The sequence below is a fragment of the Dryas octopetala genome, chromosome 2 (genome assembly GCF_963921425.1).
Source record: "Dryas octopetala chromosome 2, drDryOcto1.1, whole genome shotgun sequence".
Taxonomy (NCBI): Eukaryota; Viridiplantae; Streptophyta; class Magnoliopsida; order Rosales; family Rosaceae; genus Dryas; species Dryas octopetala.
The window spans coordinates 8,408,407-8,423,314 of NC_141367.1; the positions used below are offsets into that span (position 1 = coordinate 8,408,407).

The 14,908-nt window shown below is 41.3% G+C and overlaps 1 non-coding gene across 1 annotated transcript; it reads right to left on the reverse strand.

Moving 5' to 3' along the window:
* Positions 1-5,472: 5,472 nt before the first annotated feature.
* LOC147292883 (small nucleolar RNA R71) lies at positions 5,473-5,578 on the reverse strand. Its single transcript, XR_015120950.1, has one exon. It is a non-coding gene; the product is annotated as a small nucleolar RNA R71 (small nucleolar RNA).
* Between the last annotated feature and the right edge of the window lie 9,330 nt (positions 5,579-14,908).

The window sequence follows — 14,908 nt, forward strand, 5'->3', positions numbered from 1 at the left end:
TTTCTTTTGTGGCCGAACCTAGCAGCCACCTTTTCTTGTGTGCTTTCTTTTATTTTGTGCTGAACTGAAGAAGGAGGATCAAGTGAAGCCGCAGCCACCACCACCAAGTTGCGCCACCAAGCCGTAGCCACCTCCAGCAGCCACGCCATCACCACCTTGCTGCCACCTTGCCGAGCACCTCAGCCTCCTCGCCGTGGAGCCCAAGGCCGAGCAGCCCCATTGCGCACCACCATTGCAGCCGCACCTCCACCTTGCTGCCCCGGCTTGATCTCTTTCCCTTTCTTTTATTTTCATTATTTTAATCATGTATTATTTATTTGTGAATTTAATTATGTGTAGCTGAATATTGGGCTAGGGCTAGGATGAAGCCCTAGCGATGCTGTTTACTCTCACTATGGATTATTGATTTTTAATTATTTACATGTTGACAAATCTTGGATCTCTGTTTAAATTGAATCTATTTGTTTCGCATCTTTGACTGATCACCTTAGGTTGCATGCATCTAGAATTATGTTGTGAAACTAAAAAAGCTCGAAAGGATGATAGTTTCAATAGGCAACAAGTGGATATCCTAAGATAATATTCATGAGAAAAGAGATCATAGATGACATACAGTACATTAATTTGGAGCCATGCGCTATGTGTTTGTCACTCTCACAGATCGTAACGACTCTTGCATGGGTAACAGCTGCCTTAGCTTAGAACTAGGGAACATGCAAGTTAACTGGCTAAGGAAGGCCCAAGAAGCTCTTAGTTTATGCACAGTAAGGGGAGTAATTGCTAAAAGTGACTAGCCAAACCTTTTAGTAGACGAACTTTGTCAACATGTTTATCTATTGATTGTTAATATCCACAGTAGAGTGAATGGTATGCTAGTGGTGGATTCTGACCCCTAGTGTTTCTTTATTATTGTTTTATCTGAATCTTTAAGTTATCATTTTAAAGTTTGATTATTTATCTGTTTGTTTAGTTTAGCCTTAAAACCAATCAAAACCCCCATTTGCGTGTGTGAGTCAGAGTTGGGTTAATTGAATTTAATTGAGTTAGTAATCGTACGCTAGTACAATTCCCTGTGGGATCGACCTCGTATTTGTAAGCTTTGCTACTTAGCGATTCGTGCACTTGCGAGTTAACCTAGAGTTGTTAAAAAGGTTTATTATAATTGCTCTAGGAAAACATACAACAATTCCCCACCCCCAAACTTAAAAGAAACATTGTCCTCAATGTTTAAATGAATGACAAATGTAATGCACAATGTAATGAAAAGAGGAAGGGAAAAAACATCAAATAAAACAAAACTAATGAACGGAGCAAAGAGAGGGTGGAAACGTACCTTGGCTAATGTGAAAATGGCTCGCCCACGCATATGTACAAAATCACCTCCTCATCGTCATCCATCCCTTGGGTTGCCTCCCAAGAAGCGCTAAGTTTCACGTCTTCAGCCAGACCTAGTCTTCTACTAGAAATCAATTTTCTCTTGGTTCAGCTCAAAATCAGGTTCAAGGAAAGGCTTCACACGATGGCCATTGACCTTAAATATGTTCCCATTCTTCGGATTCTTGATTTCAACTGTACCATAGGGAAACACTCTAATCACCTCATAAGGTCCGGTCCATCTCGAACGCAACTTTCCTGGGAAGAGACGTAATCGTGTGTCATATAATAACACCTTCCCTCCAACAAAGAACTCTCTCGGACGTAGCTTCTTATCATGGTACCTCTTGGTCCTTTCCTTGTACAACTTAGCATTCTCATATGCGAAGTGTCGTATTTCCTCCAGCTCACTAAGTTGCAACTTCCTTTTCTCACCAGCGGCATGAATATCGAAATTGAACTTCTTAATCGCCCAATATGCCTTATGCTCAAGCTCAACTGGTAAATGACAAGCTTTCCCATAGATCAGTCGAAACGGAGACATTCCAATGGGCGTCTTGTAAGCGGTGCGATAAGCCCACAATGCATCATTAAGCTTAGTAGACCAATCCTTCCTATTGGCGAGCACCGTTCTTTCCAAAATGAACTTAATCTCACGATTCGAAATTTCCACTTGCCCACTCGTCTGAGGATGGTAGGGAGTAGCCACTTTATGCCTTATTCCATATTTCTTCATCACGGCCTCAAACAGCTTATTGCAAAAATGCGATCCCCCATCACTAATGATTGCTCTCGGGGTACCAAATCGTGCAAAGATATTGGTCTTAAGGAAATTCAAGACCACTCGAGCATCATTAGTCCTACAAGCGACAGCTTCCACCCACTTAGACACATAATCAACTCCAACCAGAATGTACTCGTATCCAAAAGAAGATGGAAATGGTCCCATGATGAGTGTGCATTTTGCATCACTTTATGATACTAATTCCTTAACCTAGAGTGTTAGAACTCGCTATTTTGTGTTTCTTGTCTTGTTTTTGTGTTTTCAGGTCAAATGAAGCAGAAATGAGAAAAAGAAGCAAATGGAGCCATTTTGGGACAATTCCTGGTCAAACCAGGAAAACGAGTGAAATCTTGGTCAAATCAGGAAAAGTGCAGAAATCCTAGTCAAATGAGGATTCCTAGTCACACTAGGAAACATCAAGTCCAGAACCATCATTGCGGAGCCAGAAATGTGAAATCCTGATTCAAACAGGAATTCCTGGTCGAACTAGGAAACCTAACCCAACTAGGGAAAGGAGTCCTAGTGACACTAGGAGACCCCAGGGGCAATATGGTCATTATGAGAAGTCGAAATGGATAAGGAATCTCTCATTTTCAAGAAATTCTAGTTGCATCAGGAAATGTTTTTCAAGGTTCCAGAAGCTTCCAGAAGGTGGTGGAAATCCATGGAAATGAATAGAGGGAAGAAATGAATTTGAATTCAAATGGAAATGAGGGGCAAAATGGGAAGTCAAAAGTGGAGGGCCCATGGGCCCTAGGGATGCCGAACCAAGTGGGCCATGCATGCACATGCATGGGCCCAAACCCTAGCAGCCCAAAAGCCACACGCAAGGAGGAAGATGGCAGCCCATGCATGCGCATGCATGCCATGCAAACCCTAGCAAGGAAGAGGCCATGCGCAAGCCCAAGGTGACAAGCCCAAGATGGAAGCCCATGGAGTGAAACCCTAGCCCATCTTGTGCAAGCTACTGAAGCCCAACATGGAAGCCCAACATGCAAGCCCAAAGCCCAAGACTACCAGCCCATCACGCCAAGGCCTAGTCCAGCTGGACCTAGCTGAAGCCGCAAGGCACTAGGAGAGAAACCCTAGCCAGCCGCAACTAGCTTTCCTTGGCTCTCAAGGAAAGCTTCTCCTATTTAAACCCCCTCTTATTCAGACTTGAGGCATTCATTCATTCTCTCCTCCTCCAGCCGAATTCTCTCTTCTCTCTCTTAGTTTTATTTTGCTGTTTTAGGGTTTTTTGTTTCAGACTTTATTTTCTTGTAAGGTGAGCCAAATTCAGAGAGAGGTCTAGGGAGAGGGTGGCGTGACATTGAGAGGGGAGGATCACCTGTTGCCGCAAGCTCAAGCTCACCTTGCCGTGAGCCAATTGCTTGTGCTGGTGCTTCCTTCTTCTCCCTCCTTGCCGCAGCCCCCATGCACTTACACCTCTGATTTTTGTTTTCTTTTTCCTTCTAATTTCAGATTTGATGTTGGATATTGGTTTCTGATTCTATTTAATTTAAGTTTCTGAATTTAATTAGTTTATAGTTTGGGTTCTGATTTTAGTTAGTTGTTATTTAATCTTGCAATCTGATTTTGTTTATTTATCTCTTTATTGCTTTTAATTCATGTTGCTGATTTCCATTTGTTTATGCTTTTAGTTTCTTTAATTTTGCGTTTCTGATTTCATTTAATTGATGCACTTTAGAGTAGTTGTTTAGTTTATGCTTCTAGGTTCATTTAAGTTGCGTTTCTGATTTCCTTTTGCAATCATGAATTGGGACTTTGTTTACTTGCTGCTGTTTTATTTCTTTTATTTGTTTTATTTAATTATGTAGGTTAGTTATTCTATCTTGCATGTTAGTCGTAGGTTGATTAATGGATTCGTATGCTTTAACAAATCGTTTATCCGTCTCTTGGTCTGTTAGTTTGATGTTTGCACATATTAAATTTCCACTATCTATTAAAACCCCCGTCACTAGTTGTTTGCATCCTTTGACTGGCCACCTTAGGGTAATTGCATCTAGTTTATCCGTTAGGTTTAGCTGTGAAATAGTCAAAGACACTAAACCACAAGTAACAAGGGAATAAGGGATTATTCTTGGTAGTGGGGTTGGGCGACCTCTATAAGGAAATAGTCAAAGCTTATATGTTGTGCATGTTTGACGTTCTCATAAAACTTAATGACTCCTGCATGGGTAACAGCTGCCCTAGCTTGAACTAGGGAACATGTAGGTTAACTAGCTAAGGAAGGCCCAAGAAGCTCTTAGTTTATGCATTAGGAGAACAATGGCGAGAAAGTAACTAGCCAAACCTTTTTAGCTGTCAAACTTTAATATGTTGTGTTCAAATTAACTGTCATTAGCCTTGGATGGTTATTGCATGCTTATCTGATTTGAGACCGAAAACTTGACATTGCAAGATAGAATAAGGTGTGTGTGCGTGTGGTGATGTGTGCGTGTGTTTCCATCTTTCAAAACCCCCCATTAGTTATTCTATTGATTATTTGCACTGATTTGTTGTATATTAACCATTCCCTGTGGGATCGACCTCGTGCTTGTACGCTTTGCTACTAATGCGATTCGTGCACTTGCGAGTAAACTTAGAATGAAGTAATTGTTTATTTTATTCTAAGAAAACATATCAACAAGTTTTTGGCGCCGTTGCCGGGGAATGGTGTCTAATATCAATGAATTGGTGTAATTAGTCATTAGAATTAGGTTATATTAGTTAGATTTCAGTTTTTGCTAATTTTCAGTTTTTAATAAATGCCATGCCTTTAGATGCATTCTTTCTACTGATTGTGTGTTTTTCTCTTAATTAGGTGTGTTTATGAACCCTGATCTTGTTGCTAGGTTGGAGAGGCTCAAGAACGAAGCTTTAGGTGCATCACAAGTCCGCCCGCAACCTAGTGCATCAGATTCGAGTAGTGAAGAGACTGAGAGTGTCGACATGGCTGAAGCAAACGAGATAGTGCCGCAGCCCCTGAGCCATTTTTCAGCACCTTCGCTGCCCACTCAACCATCATGCATTCGGTATGCCACCATAGCCACTGATTTCGAAATCAAGAGTGGTCAGATTCATTTGTTGCCGTTACCATGGGCTGAATGGGGAGGATCCGATCCACTTTTTGAAGGAGTTTTCCGGGGTTTGTGAAGCCGCACAATTGAGGGGCCTGAATGCCGATCAGTACCGTTTGAGGATGTTCCCTTGTGCGCTTAAGGACAAGGCAAAGAGGTGGTTGTATTCGCTGCCCAGTGGTTCCATTTCGACATGGGATGATCTTTCGAGCAAGTTTTTGAACAAGTTCTATTCCATTTCCAAGACTAATTCGATTCGGAAGGAGATCCTTGGATTTGTGCAAAAGGCGGACGAACCATTCCATGAGACTTGGGACAGATTCAATGAGTTACTTACTAGCTGCCCACACCACAACTTATCTCCTTGGTATGTGATTTGTTGTTTTTATCAGGGATTGTTGGAGAGAGACCAAGCCAAGGTGGATTCGGCATGTGGTGGTGCATTCATGTCTAAAACGGAGGATGAGGCTACAGAATTGTTTGAGTCGCTCTCTTTGAGTTCTCAACAATGGGATTCCAATCGTGCAAGAGGAGGACCAAAGAGAGGGTTATATGAGGTGGCTGATGTGCCAAACACCATGGAGGGACAGATTTTGGAAATCAAGACTATGGTGCAGAAGTTATCTATGGCTCAAGAGAAGATGATGAGTGCGCAAGGACAAGGGGGTGACGTGGAACAAGTGAACCAGGTTGGGAGCTATCCTAGGGTGCCATATGACCCATATTCCAACACTTACAACCCTGGATGGAAGAACAACCCAAATTTCAGATGGAGCAACAACAATGGACAGCAAGCTAGTGGGAGCACCAACAAGCCGTATGTGCACCCTAATGCCGAGAGGTCTAGTTTGGAGGACAAGATTGCTCAGATTGCTCAAAGCACCACTTCCCTTGCCCAAAGCACCAATGCCTTCATGAACCGTACCGAGCAGCAGATGCAAGCCAATTCGAAGGCTATTGCACACTTGGAGAGTCAAATGGGTCAGATTGCCACTACTTTGGGTCAGAGAGAGAAGGGGAAGTTGCCAAGTCAGCCCATCGTCAACCCAAAGAATGAGGAGCATGTAAATGCTATTTTGAGGACTACTCCAAGAAAAAGAGTTAGAATGGTCAAAACTAAGGTGGTGAAGGAAGTAATTGAGATCAGTGATAGTGAGGAAGAGGAGGATCCGGAAATGACTGAAGAGCATAAGGATACACGTGTGATTCCCCTCATTCCGGACATCGACATCACCAAATTTCCAGCAACCATGAGGGAGTTGAAATCTATTGAGAAGAAGGTTGAGAAGCAAGGGCATAGTCACAATGTTCCTAGGGAGATTCGTGGTTATCTCTTTGCATCTTTTCCAAGCAAGAAGAAGGATCCGGGCTCGTTGGTCATATCATGCAGCATAGGGGAGCATAAGATCGCCAATGCCTTAATTGACAGTGGTGCAGCTATCAATGTCATGCCGCTGGTTGTGTTCGAGAGGCTTGGATTCAAAGAGGCTGATTTGCAACCAGCTGATGTGAACATTCGCTTCGCCAACTCTTCAGCCCAAGAAGCTTGTGGTATGCTTGTGGATGTTTTGGTTAAATGTCGTAAATTACTAATCCCCTCTGATTTCATAGTGCTAGATGTGCCGACAATTCCGGGCGATGTCTCTATTATTCTTGGGAGACCATTTTTGTGCACCTCTAACATGGAGTACAAAGCATTGGAGAGCGCCATGACAATTCGGCACTACGCCAAGCAAGAGCTGTATGTGCTCACTTCCGAGATGCCAGAAAACGAGGAGGTCACTTTTTATGGAGAGGAAAAGTCCGAGATGGAGAGCTTCCTCAGTTCGATCCTAGGGAATGCCGAGAGTAGCAATGGCAAGAGGAAGAGGAAAGGACGCAAGTAAAGGAGATGGCAATGTCAGGCTGAAGACAGAAAAACAAGCGCTTATTGGGAGGCAACCCAAGTTTTTGTTTCGAATAATGGAGGAGAAGTCATTGAGGACCAAGGAGGCCGCGCCTACCCTTGGAGTGTCCACGCTTGCGTATGCAAGTAAACAGTTTCTTTATTTCGCTTCATGAGACAATTTTTCATTTTTGGTGTGTTTATTTGGTTTTGGATGTTTGCAATTTCCCGTTTCGCTTAATTTGATCATTCTTGCATTTATTACACATACATTGAGGGCAATGTATCATTTAAGTGTGGGGGGAAGGGCAATTGTCATTTGTTAGTGTTTTTAGGTTAAAACAAGTGTTTAGAGTGTTTTAAGTGTTTTTGAGCGTTTTTAGGAAAAAGAAAAAAAAAATTTTCGTTTTTAGTGTTTTTAGGTGTTTTTAGGTTAGGAAAAAACTTTTTCTTTTGTTTTTAAACTTAGGGTGTCACAACCCACATCAAAATGCACGGTTTCATTAGATCTCATTCACCTTAGTGATGGATGTGATTCTTTTGAAGTGTGCGACATTGTTTTAAAAACAAAAAGTTTTTGAGTCATTTTGGTTGTTTCAGGTCGTTTTGAGTCCCCAACTAATTGATTTGAGTGTGCATGATTGTTATGAGCATGTTTTAGTATTGTGTGTATATTTGGTGTTCTTTTCATTCTAATAGTGTTCCATAACATATCTTGCAATTCTATGTCATTTGGCCTTGTTGATATGAATTTAGGTTGTGATTAGCATTACTAATGATTATATGCATAATAGAGTAGACTTGCATGACCTAAGTGAGCTTTTGAGCCCTGTTCTTCAATTCTTGAGTGTTGCGCGCCACTCTGATTCTATCATTGTCATATAAGTCGTTGTTTTGATCTCATTGTCTTTCATTTGGTCATTTTCTTGGAATATGCATAATCTTGAATCAATGAGCTAGAACTCTTTTCTTGTGTACACAAAGCATGTCGTATTTGCATAACTCTTGAGAAATGAATTTAGGCCCTGTTTGTGTACCCCATAGCCTGAAAGCCTACCCATTACATGTTTTATCCTTAGTTACCCATTTTGAGCCTGTTAAGCTGTTTTCTTTGTGACCCCATACCAAACCCTAAGTTTGGGGGTGTACCACCCCTTTCATCCGTTTTACCCTTTTATGGTGTTGCAAGTTGTCTATATGTTGATTGAGGTGAAAAAGAAGTGAAAATGCATAGCTTGTACAAAAATGTGTTAGAAAAGTATGTATGCCGTACCCAAAGAAAAGAAAAAGAAAAGAAATCAAAGAAATGGGACGGTTTAAAAAAAAAAAAAAAAAAGAAAGAGTGAGCAAAAAGAGCTCAAGTTGAGCTATGAAGTGCAAAGAAGCAAAGTGTACCTCAGAATGTTCTATTGATGCTTGCAATTCCATAAAATTAGCCCTTTGTGTTTCCTTTTCATTTCAATACCCTATCCTAGCCTAAGCCTTCATTATAACCCTATTAAAAGCCCTAGCTGATCTCAAGAGTGTGTATTATACTTATGTGGAGTCTATTTAAGAAGGGAGCCTATGGTTATTGATTCTATTTCAAGCATTTGTATTCCTTTCATGAGATCAGTATTTCTTTCTTAAATGTGCCTTTATTTCATGTACATATGTGAGCTAATTGCTTTTGTTACATATTTTCTCTCACATACACTTTTGAGTGCACATATCAACCCAATTCTTGAGTGTTTATCATTGAGAGTATGCCATAGTAAGAATTGGAGTTGAATCTATTATGTATGTATTGATTTAGTTCTGTTTGTCTAAGACTTGGATTTGTGTCAAGGATGGCCTATATGACAATAGAGGAGCGAGGTATGTTATTTGAAATGTTATTAGAATTTGAAGAATATCATTTATATGCCTTGCTATCTTATGTGATTAATGGTTGTGCGCATGAATTCAGTTGTTGGGATGTTGGAGTCAGTCTTGAGTCTTTTCTTTCTTTTATTTGCTCGAGGACTAGCAAAATCTAAGTTTGGGGGTGTGATGAGTGTGCATTTTGCATCACTTTATGATACTAATTCCTTAACCTAGAGTGTTAGAACTCGCTATTTTGTGTTTCTTGTCTTGTTTTTGTGTTTTCAGGTCAAATGAAGCAGAAATGAGAAAAAGAAGCAAATGGAGCCATTTTGGGACAATTCCTGGTCAAACCAGGAAAACGAGTGAAATCTTGGTCAAATCAGGAAAAGTGCAGAAATCCTAGTCAAATGAGGATTCCTAGTCACACTAGGAAACATCAAGTCCAGAACCATCATTGCGGAGCCAGAAATGTGAAATCCTGATTCAAACAGGAATTCCTGGTCGAACTAGGAAACCTAACCCAACTAGGGAAAGGAGTCCTAGTGACACTAGGAGACCCCAGGGGCAATATGGTCATTATGAGAAGTCGAAATGGATAAGGAATCTCTCATTTTCAAGAAATCCTAGTTGCATCAGGAAATGTTTTTCAAGGTTCCAGAAGCTTCCAGAAGGTGGTGGAAATCCATGGAAATGAATAGAGGGAAGAAATGAATTTGAATTCAAATGGAAATGAGGGACAAAATGGGAAGTCAAAAGTGGAGGGCCCATGGGCCCTAGGGATGCCGAACCAAGTGGGCCATGCATGCACATGCATGGGCCCAAACCCTAGCAGCCCAAAAGCCACACGCAAGGAGGAAGATGGCAGCCCATGCATGCGCATGCATGCCATGCAAACCCTAGCAAGGAAGAGGCCATGCGCAAGCCCAAGGTGACAAGCCCAAGATGGAAGCCCATGGAGTGAAACCCTAGCCCATCTTGTGCAAGCTACTGAAGCCCAACATGGAAGCCCAACATGCAAGCCCAAAGCCCAAGACTACCAGCCCATCACGCCAAGGCCTAGTCCAGCTGGACCTAGCTGAAGCCGCAAGGCACTAGGAGAGAAACCCTAGCCAGCCGCAACTAGCTTTCCTTGGCTCTCAAGGAAAGCTTCTCCTATTTAAACCCCCTCTTATTCAGACTTGAGGCATTCATTCATTCTCTCCTCCTCCAGCCGAATTCTCTCTTCTCTCTCTTAGTTTTATTTTGCTGTTTTAGGGTTTTTTGTTTCAGACTTTATTTTCTTGTAAGGTGAGCCAAATTCAGAGAGAGGTCTAGGGAGAGGGTGGCGTGACATTGAGAGGGGAGGATCACCTGCTGCCGCAAGCTCAAGCTCACCTTGCCGTGAGCCAATTGCTTGTGCTGGTGCTTCCTTCTTCTCCCTCCTTGCCGCAGCCCCCATGCACTTACACCTCTGATTTTTGTTTTCTTTTTCCTTCTAATTTCAGATTTGATGTTGGATATTGGTTTCTGATTCTATTTAATTTAAGTTTCTGAATTTAATTAGTTTATAGTTTGGGTTCTGATTTTAGTTAGTTGTTATTTAATCTTGCAATCTGATTTTGTTTATTTATCTCTTTATTGCTTTTAATTCATGTTGCTGATTTCCATTTGTTTATGCTTTTAGTTTCTTTAATTTTGCGTTTCTGATTTCATTTAATTGATGCACTTTAGAGTAGTTGTTTAGTTTATGCTTCTAGGTTCATTTAAGTTGCGTTTCTGATTTCCTTTTGCAATCATGAATTGGGACTTTGTTTACTTGCTGCTGTTTTATTTCTTTTATTTGTTTTATTTAATTATGTAGGTTAGTTATTCTATCTTGCATGTTAGTCGTAGGTTGATTAATGGATTCGTATGCTTTAACAAATCGTTTATCCGTCTCTTGGTCTGTTAGTTTGATGTTTGCACATATTAAATTTCCACTATCTATTAAAACCCCCGTCACTAGTTGTTTGCATCCTTTGACTGGCCACCTTAGGGTAATTGCATCTAGTTTATCCGTTAGGTTTAGCTGTGAAATAGTCAAAGACACTAAACCACAAGTAACAAGGGAATAAGGGATTATTCTTGGTAGTGGGGTTGGGCGACCTCTATAAGGAAATAGTCAAAGCTTATATGTTGTGCATGTTTGACGTTCTCATAAAACTTAATGACTCCTGCATGGGTAACAGCTGCCCTAGCTTGAACTAGGGAACATGTAGGTTAACTAGCTAAGGAAGGCCCAAGAAGCTCTTAGTTTATGCATTAGGAGAACAATGGCGAGAAAGTAACTAGCCAAACCTTTTTAGCTGTCAAACTTTAATATGTTGTGTTCAAATTAACTGTCATTAGCCTTGGATGGTTATTGCATGCTTATCTGATTTGAGACCGAAAACTTGACATTGCAAGATAGAATAAGGTGTGTGTGCGTGTGTTTCCATCTTTCAAAACCCCCCATTAGTTATTCTATTGATTATTTGCACTGATTTGTTGTATATTAACCATTCCCTGTGGGATCGACCTCGTGCTTGTACGCTTTGCTACTAATGCGATTCGTGCACTTGCGAGTAAACTTAGAATGAAGTAATTGTTTATTTTATTCTAAGAAAACATATCAACATCCCATGAAATCTATACCCCAAACATCAAAGATTTCGACTTCCAACATGAAGTTTAGCGGCATCTGATCGCGAGCAGAAATATTTCCCATCTTCTGACATCTATCGCATGTGAGGTAAAACTGATGACAATCATGAAAGATAGTTAACCAAAAGAAACCTGCTTGAAGAATCTTGTAAGCGGTCTTAGTCCCTCCACCATGGCCTCCACATTCTTTAGAATGACACATCTCAATGATATTCCTCTGCTCCAATTCCGATACACATCGTCTTATCAACTGATCTGACCCATATTTGAACAAATAAGGATCATCCCACACATACTGTCTGACATCATGCAAAAACTTCTTCCTTTGGTAGTGTGTCAGATCATTGGGCAACACTCCACTTGCTAAATAATTAGCTATGTCAGCATACCATGGAGTAGTCAAGATGGCAAAGAGCTGCTCGTCCGGGAATGACTCTCGTAATGGTAGTGTGTCCTCTTTAGACTGTTCCTCATTGACGAGTCTACTCAAATGGTCTGCTACCACATTCTCACACCCTTTCTTATCCTTGATCTCAATATCAAATTCCTGTAGCAACAGAGTCCATCTAATCAACCTCGGCTTGGCGTCTTTCTTATTCAGCAAATACTTGAGAGCGGCATGATCCGTGTAGATGATGATCTTAGACCCAATCAAATAACTTCTAAATTTCTCCAAAGCAAAGATCACAGCAAGCAACTCCTTCTCTGTAGTAGAATAGTTCAACTGTGCATCATTCAGAGTCCTGCTTGCATAATAAATCACATGTGGCAGCTTATCGACTCTCTGACCCAAAACAGCTCCAACAGCATAATCACTTGCATCACACATAAGCTCAAACGGCAAGTTCCAATCGGGTGGCATGATGATCGGAGCAGAAGTGAGTAGCTTCTTCAATTTGTTAAAGGCAACCAAGCAATCCTCATTAAACTCGAAATTCACCTCTTTTTGCAATAAGGTACACAAAGGCCTGGAAATCTTTGAAAAATCCTTGATGAATCTCCTATAAAACCCAGCATGGCCTAGGAAACTTCTTACTTCCTTAACGCTCGATGGAGGCGGCAATCTCTGTATCACATCAATCTTGGCCTTATCAACTTGTATGCCCTCCTTTGAAATCACATGACCCAATACTATCCCTTGTTGAACCATGAAGTGACATTTCTCCCAATTAAGCACTAGATTGGCTTCTTGACATCTTTTCAGAACTAAAGACAAATTATCCAGACATGCATCAAAAGACGAACCAAAAACAGAAAAATCATCCATAAATACCTCAATGATTCGTTCCACTATATCGGAGAAAATAGACATCATGCATCTCTGAAATGTTGCGGGCGCATTGCACAATCCGAATGGCATCCTCCTATAAGCAAATGTACCAAATGGACATGTGAACGTGGTCTTCTCTTGATCCTCCGGTGCAATAGCAATCTGATTATACCCACTATACCCATCCAAAAAGCAATAGTGACTATGGCCGGCCAACCTTTCCAACATCTGGTCGATAAATGGCAAAGGGAAATGATCCTTCCTTGTTGCGGTGTTAAGCTTCCAATAGTCAATAAAAACACGCCAACCGGTTTGCGTCCTTTGGGGAACCAACTCATTATGCTCATTCTTCACCACAGTAATACCACTTTTCTTCGGCACCACTTGAACAGGACTAACCCACTTCGAATCACTGATAGGATAAATAATACCAACATCCAACAATTTGATTACCTCATTACGCACAACTTCCTTCAGAGTTGGATTCAGTCTTCTTTGGGCATCACGAGTAGGCCTAGATTCCTCCTCAAGTAAAATTCTATGCATACATACTGTGGGTGAGATTCCCTTGATATCGGCTATGGTCCACCCCAATGCTAACCGATTTTCCTTCAGAACTCTCAAAAGTCTTTCTTCCTCGCCTGCACTCAAATTAGCTGCAATAATCACAGGCAAGGTCTCATTCTCTCCCAAAAATGCATATTTCAAATGCTCTGGTAACGGTTTCAGCTCCAACTTAGGTGCTTGCTCAATAGATGGAAGTGTCTTCTGATTAGTGGGTACTAGCATTTCAAACTGGTTAAACCACTTATTCTTGAGAGGTCGGTTGCCCTCCAAACGTGTAGGAGTTGTTTCCACGTTTTCTTCCAACTCACTAGACTCGAGTGCTCCCAAAGCAACCTCCAATGTATCTTCTGCAAGATTAGTTTCGCCCACTTCCTCAACCAATGGGTCCAAACTATCAATCCTTAGGCAATCATCCTCCTCCTTTGGATACCTCATTGCACCAAAAACATCAAACTCAACTGTTTCACCAAGAACAGACATTGTCAACTTCCCATTACTCACATCAATCTTGGTGTTCGCTGTGGCCATGAACGGTCTTCCCAATATGATCGGTAGCTCATTCCCTCTAATTGGGGTGTCCTCCATTTCAAGAATGATAAAATCAGCGGGCATAATCAAATCTGCAACCCGGACCAGCACATCTTCAACCACACCTTTCGGAACCTTTACTGAACGATCTGCCAATTGAAGAGTGACACTAGTAGGTTTAAGGTCTCCTATGCCCAACTGTGCGAAAACTGAATATGGCATCAAATTAATACTTGCTCCAAAATCCAGCAATGCCTTCTCAAACTTGTGATCCCCAACCAAACATGGAATCGTAAAATTGCCAGGGTCTTTCAACTTTGGTGGTAGCTTCCTCTGCAAAACCGCACTGACTTCTTCACTCAAACACACCTGCTCATGCTCTTTAAATTTCCTCTTGTGTGTGCACAATTCCTTCAAAAACTTGGCATACTTAGGAATCTGTTGAATAGCATCAAGCAAAGGAATGTTGATTTCCACTTTCTTAAACATCTCCAAAATTTCCTTGGCTTGCTCATCCTTACTCTGCTTCCTTTGGCGTTGAGGGAAAGGTAATGGAGCTCTTGGAATAGGGGAAGTAATCTCGGCCTTCTTGTTAGCACGTGTAGCAATGTGCTTTTCTTGCTTCTTTCTTTCCTCCTCTTCCTCATCCTTAACCTTAACTTTATCCCTCTTGTACTTTTCCACTTGTTCAGGCTCTAATATCTCAACTTCATCCTCATTGCCTGGATTATCCTCTTGAGTAATGCCCACTTTGTTGTCAATCACTTTCCCACTTCTCAAAGTAGTGATCGCTTCTGCCCTATCCTGAATTGGTGCACCCTTTACAACTTTGTCCAAGGTCAAAGTCACTTGTTCCAATTGGGCTTCCAAATTCGAGATAGCTTTAGCTGTGACACTCAACTGCTCCTCAGTCTTATTCATAAATGTCTTAG